The 6333-nt window shown below is 54.6% G+C and overlaps 1 long non-coding RNA gene across 1 annotated transcript; it reads right to left on the bottom strand.

Moving 5' to 3' along the window:
* Nucleotides 1-1316: 1316 nt before the first annotated feature.
* LOC127003477 (uncharacterized) lies at nt 1317-2806 on the bottom strand. The gene is made up of 2 exons (XR_007757085.1): nt 1517-2806; nt 1317-1353 (listed from the first exon to the last, which is right to left on the bottom strand). It is a non-coding gene; the product is annotated as an uncharacterized LOC127003477 (long non-coding RNA).
* Nucleotides 2807-6333: the final 3527 nt, after the last annotated feature.

Raw genomic sequence — 6333 nt, 5'->3', positions numbered from 1 at the left:
AAAGGAGGAAGACGAGAATAAGTAAGAGGCATAAGAGGAAATAAAGGATGAGGAGGAAGGGGGAGAGGAGGAGGGCGGCAAGAAGGACAAATAACAGGAAAAGAAGAAAGAAGAGGAAGAGGAAGAAAGAGGCAAGAGGAGCAAACCAAGAGGCATTCAAGAGGAGACCAGAGAAGCACATTAACAGACAAAAGAGGAGGAGGAAGAGGAAGAAGAGGAGGAGGAAAGAAAAAAGGAGAGTAAACTAAGAGACTTTCAAGAGGAACCCAAGAAGCACATTAATAGAGAAAAGAGGAAGGGAAGGACGATGAGGAAGAGGAAGAAGAGATAATGAGGAATAAGACGAGAAGGAAGGAGAAAGAGAAGAAGCAAGAGAAGGAAAGAGGTAAGAGGAACAAACCAAGAGGCAGTCAAGAGGAACCCAGAAGCACATTAAGAGATAAAAGAGGAAGAGAAGGACGGTGAAGAAGAGCAAGAGGAGGAAGGAAAATAAAGAGGAGGAGGAAAGAGGAGCAAGAGCAGGAAGAAAGAGGAAAGAGGAAACCAAGAGGCATTCAAGAGGAACTCAACAGCACATTACGAGGAAGAGGAGAAAAAGGGAAAGAAAACAAGAGGAAGAAAAAGGGAAAGAGAAGCAAAAAGACGAGGAATAAAGAGGAAAGAGGAAAGCAAGTAGCCATTTCAAGAGGAGACCAGCGCCACATTAATAGACAGGCTGGTGACATTAAGGAGTCCAGCCACGCCTTAAGGGGAAGCCATTAAATCCCGATGGTGTTGTGTTGCTTTTGTGTTGTCCGGAAGAGCACCGCAACACACACACACACACACACACACACACACACACACACGCACACACACTCGTTGCTGCGGTAGGGAAATAATTATAGTGGAGCAACTGCCTCTCTCTCTCTCTCTCTCTCTCTCTCTCTCTCTCTCTCTATTTGGCATTCGGGGTGATGATGGACGCCTACGAGAGAGAGAGAGAGAGAGAGAGAGAGAGAGAGAGAGACTCCTTTATATTTAATACATAACAGACCGTTCGTTGGTTGCGTACTTGTTTTGGACGCGTTCCAGGACACACAAGCTTGGGGAGAGGCCGCTGAGTGTGTGTGTGTGTGTGTGTGTGTGTGTGTGTGTTGCGGGATACGGTAAGGACAACTCAAACACAACTTCATCTTCCTACCTTCCTATCCTATTATTTATCCTTCTATATTACTATTTAACTATTTATCTAACTGTTTATTATGAGTCATCTATAATAAGACTTCTTTTTCTCTGTAACTCCTTTGCATATCTATTCTATTCATTTGTATTTCTTTTTATTCGTTTTTTTATCGTTTCTTTCTAATCTTCCTTTTTTTTTATCAGATTTCTCATTATTTCTTTCTATCAATTTCCTTTTCTCTCCACTTCTACCTCTCTCTTCTCTTCTTCCTCCTCCTTCAACCTTCTATTTCATTCATTTATATTTCTTTTTTTTTTGTTCGTTTTCTTATTGCTTCTCTTTCTAATTTACCTTTATTTTATCAGATTTCTCATTGTTTCTTTCTATCAATTTCCTTTTCTCTCTACTTCTATCTCCCCCTTCTACCTCTCCCCTCTCCCTCCTCTTCTTCCTCCTCCTTCTCCTCTTTGCATCTACATCTGATTCCTTATTCCTCCTCCTCTTCCTACTCCTCTCTCCTCTGACCTCTCATAAACCAAGTCCACTTTCTTGACCCGGCCGCCCACCCATTCGAGGTCATCTTTTATAGCCCCTAATGTCACCCTCCATTACTCCCGACTCCTTGCATTAGCCCGTGTGTGTGAGGGTACGGTCCTTCGCCCCCTCCTATCATTAACTGTATGACCCATTTACCGTCTCCTTATAGTTCTTGGTCCCATTACCCCATCACGTGGCTACCCATTTTGAGCCTACTCCATTAAGTGTGTGTCGCCTGTTTCCCCTTCATACGGTTTGCTACCCCTTTTTTCCCCTTTTCTATTAACTTAGTCTACTTTACCTCCTCTCCTCTCCACTCCTCTCTCTCTCTTATTCCTTTCTATCATCAGTTCTCTACCTCTTATCATGTTCTTCCTCTTTCCACCCCATTCGTTAACTGCGTGTATTTTGCCTCTTCTCCCCTCTTTTTCCTTTTTCCCCTTCGACTATCGCTTCTCTCTATCTCAAACTTGTCCATTTTATAACTCTCTACCTCTCTTCTAAGTCCTTCACTATTCACACATATTCAAATTACCCCCGTTTCGGCTCTATCACCTCTACATTATCATCACCATCATCACCTGCACTATACACTCCCACACGGCACACATTCACTGTTTTTTTTTTTTCGCCCTGAACGCAAATATATGATCTGCTTGCTCCGCCGCACCTTACGCCCCCCTCCGCCACCTGTAGGAACACACCTGAGCAACGCCATCCATTTAGAAACACCTGCCAGCCGCATCACCGCCACCACTGCGCCGCCGAGGTGAGCAAAAGCCGGAAGATACAAAAATGATGGAGGTGATGGTGATAGTGGGTGATGGAGATGACGCGGAGTGCGGGGAGGAAGGGGGGATGGAGATGGCAGGGATAAGGATGCAAGGACGAGGGATAGGGAGGAAAGGGGTGAGGGCGACTAATGGGCTAGAGGGAGCTACGTAAATGTTCTCCTGTGTGGTGTGTTGTGTGGTGTCGGCCGCTGCCAGCACAGCACCACCCGCCCACAGCCAGGGGCAGCGGCGGCAGTGGCGGAGGTGGAGGTGGTGGTGGTGGTGGTGGCGGCGGTGGATGTGTCTGAGTGTGTGTGTGTGGAGTGGTGGTGCCTACCAGGTGCAGAGCCAGGCCCAGGTGGTGCAGGAGGGCGAGGGCCACTGTTACTATGGCATCGCCGCCGCCGTCGTCCGGGCCGCCGCCGCCGCCCACGCAGAGGGCGAGGATGGCGGCGACGGGCCGCTCCACCATTACCAAGAGGCACACCATCAAGCAGGCGACTCCTGGCCACCCAGCTGGTCCGCGGCGGCCCAGCTGGCCTGGCGCGGCGTCCTGGCAGCGGCGGGCGCAGGGAGCAACAGCCAGGCGTGGGGGAAGGGGGGCAGGGGAGGAACAGGGGGGTGTCGGAGGGGAGGAGTGAAGGGCATTTTTTGACCTGTGTTCAGATGCCACAAAGGGCGTCACGTTCACGATCGTCGCTAACCTCAGCCGCCACGACTGCTGCCGCGGACACATCGACACACGCAGGGCACCGTCCTGGCGTACTTGTCACCAGCCGGGTCAGTCTTTGTGACGTCAACAATGTACCCACCAGCCCCGAGGCAGCCGCTACGCCGCCCTTCGCTCCGTCCCTAGCGGCGCCGCGGGGCACGGCTTACCTCCCAGACGCAGGGCGTGCACATCACTGCGGGGCGGGGCGGGGCGCGGGCAAGGGCGGCGGCCACACTCTGGCACGACTGGCACTCGTCCGCGCCCCGCCCCGCCTCTGCCAAGGCCTGCTGTCTCCGGCGTGCCCCATGGCGGAGTGTTGGAGCAGCGGCTCGAGGCTCCCGGACCCGGCGACACGCGCGGCGCACCGCCACTGAGGCACACACGCCCAAGCCGCGCACACCACGTGGGCGGCGGCCGCCCTGGCCCACTGACCTTGACTGACACGAAACAGCACCTGTGGCGGCTAGGCGGGAGGCGGCGAGGTGGAGGACCAGCCCGGCCCGGCCCGGCCCGCCCTGCCCGCCGGGACCTACCTCCCTAACGCCGTTGGTCTGCTCGGCGCCCATGCTGCCGCGGGTGCGCCCTCCCGCCCCTGGTTGGTCCTCACTGCGGCGGCCGTCGCTGCGCCTCACCGCCAAATATACCACCGAGACGAGGAGCTGCTCTGCCGCGCATCCCACGACTTATCAGCCGCCAAGACGACGACCAGAATAGTAGGGCGCGCGGCCCCCCGAACCGTTTTCTTTCACAGCTTACCAGCCCAGTTTCTACAATGCCGCGACAACTATTAGGGAAAACTGAAGTGTTGCGGTGACTAGGACGTGTTGCTAAGGGCAGGCCTTTAAGGTGTGGGAGGCGGCGGCACGTCAAGAGGAGCTGAACAGGAACAAAGAGAGGACGTCGGTAATAATACGACTTTAGCAAAAGATGAAGCGATAACAGCCTGCCAAGTGCGTCAAGCGGGCACCATAACACCCCGCCCCAGCCCCACGACTAACCCTCCCTGTTGCATGACGCGCGGGAACACCTTTGTCTGGGGCGCTGCGTCTTATATTGCTTACAATGCCAGTAACCTCCAAAATGACTCACATGGGGACAGTGTTTCGTCGACATCTTGCTGGGTGATGAAGCAACAAATGGAGAACTATACAGTGCCTACGGGAAGAGAAGCAGGAAGGTACGGCAGGGTAACAGAAAGCTGTACATGATGGGAAACAGGTGATGGGAAGAGACAAGGTGTTTTAAAGATTCATTCTGACACATTCAGGCACTCACCAGACGCCACACCCAGGCACTCAGCAGCGGCACACTCAGGCACCGTGCAGCCACTCAGCCACCGCCCCGGCACACCGCCGCGCGTGCTGAGGTGGAGTGCCGCGTGAGGACAGAGCACCGTGGCTGGCCGGTATATATCAGCTGCAGCAACAATACATACAGCAGGGGGACGTGGGTGCGGCAGGGTGCCCCGCAGCCCCGCACGTCCCGCCCCGCCGGCAGGCAGGCTCCCGGTGCCGCAGTGGAGGCGTGTGGGGGGGGTGGGGGGGCCCGACGCCCGGGGTGAGGAGCATGCACAGGGCCGGCCATCGCGACACCGGGCGCCGCCAAGACAGAATGCACAGAGGAAAACTCACGTGGCTGTTGACATAAGAGTCGCGGTAGTGGTGGCGAGCACGAGGACGAAGGCGGCGCCGACGGGACGAGTCTGACGACGCCGAGCGTGAAGACAGGCGGCGGCGAGGGTGTCCGCGGTGGTGGCGGCGCTCCGACGAGTGGTCCCTCTCACGCCGCCGGCCGTAGTGCTCCCGCTCACTGCTGCAAGAAGCACGCCCCACAGGGTTAGTGGCGGCCACCGCGCGGCCACTCCCCAGGGACACTCACCTGACGAACCTACCTCTGTTGGCGGCGATGGCGGCGACTCCTCCGGCGGCAGGCTCGGCAGGGGCGGGACACCTGATCCGTGCCCCTGCGGCTGCTACTGCTACCCTACTGACCACAGCACGAGACTCACCTTACACCTGACACACACACCTGCTGCCTGGCCCCCTGAACCCCTGCACACACACACACACACACACACACACACACACACACACACACACACACACACCTGGACGCCACCGAGGTGATGCAGGTCTCCTCCTCGCTCGAGAACTCGGGGCTGTCACGGGATCGCTCCACCTCCAGACTACAGCACCCCCATCCATCACCCTCACGCCATGGCCCCCGCCCGCCCGCCCCTGCACACTACAAGACCTCTTCTGGGTACGGCTTTAACCTACTGCCGCTCATCGACCACGCAATACACAGGGAATACTTAAGAGTAGTGGTGGTGGTGGTGGTGATGCCTCGTCCACCAGTTGCTGACGGAGGGCCAGTGGTGCCAGTGCCGAGGTGTCACGCACGTCCACACCTCACAATTACTTCCACCCGTCAGTGCCTGTCATCACGGAGCTCGAGTTACCAGCGTGTTTGTTTACATTGCCGCGCCGGGGAAGGTTTTGTCACCGCGGCGATAAAGCGTGGCGTGAGGAAGACGACAGCAACCCTTGGATTCGAGTTTCATTATAGTCCAGTCTTGTACGTGTTGGAGGGCAGGATGAGAGCGTTACGAGATCAAGGCCTCACTTATTGTCAGGGTTGGTGACGAAGATACGACAGGAAGGTTTAGATAAGAATTTAGAAGGTTAGGTGACACGATACAAGCCTTACAAGATCAGTGATGCGAGGGTTACGAGATCATGGACTCACTCGTTGTCAGGGTTGGTAGAGACGATACGACAGGAAGGTTTAGATAAGAATTTAGAAGGTTAGGTGACACGATACAAGCCTTACAAGATCAGTGATGAGAGCGTTACGAGATCATGGACTCACTCGTTGTCAGGGTTGGTAGAGACGATACAACAGGAAGGTTTAGATAAGAATTTAGAAGGTTAGGTGACGCGATACAAGCCTTACAAGATCAGTGATGGCCAGTCGTTGTATATACTCAATCCTGTAACGTGCTGAATGGCGGGATGCTTGCGTTACGAGATTATGGAGTCACTCGTATATATATGAGGGGAAGATATACAAGGAAAGTCTTGGCAAGCATTTACAGGGTTAGGTGACGCGATACAAGCCTTACAAGATCAGTGATGGCCAGTCGT

Source organism: Eriocheir sinensis, chromosome 25, assembly GCF_024679095.1.
Source record: "Eriocheir sinensis breed Jianghai 21 chromosome 25, ASM2467909v1, whole genome shotgun sequence".
NCBI lineage: Eukaryota > Metazoa > Arthropoda > Malacostraca > Decapoda > Varunidae > Eriocheir > Eriocheir sinensis.
The sequence above is the reverse complement of the archived record's forward strand: the minus strand, read 5'-3'. Positions and strand labels throughout refer to the sequence as shown.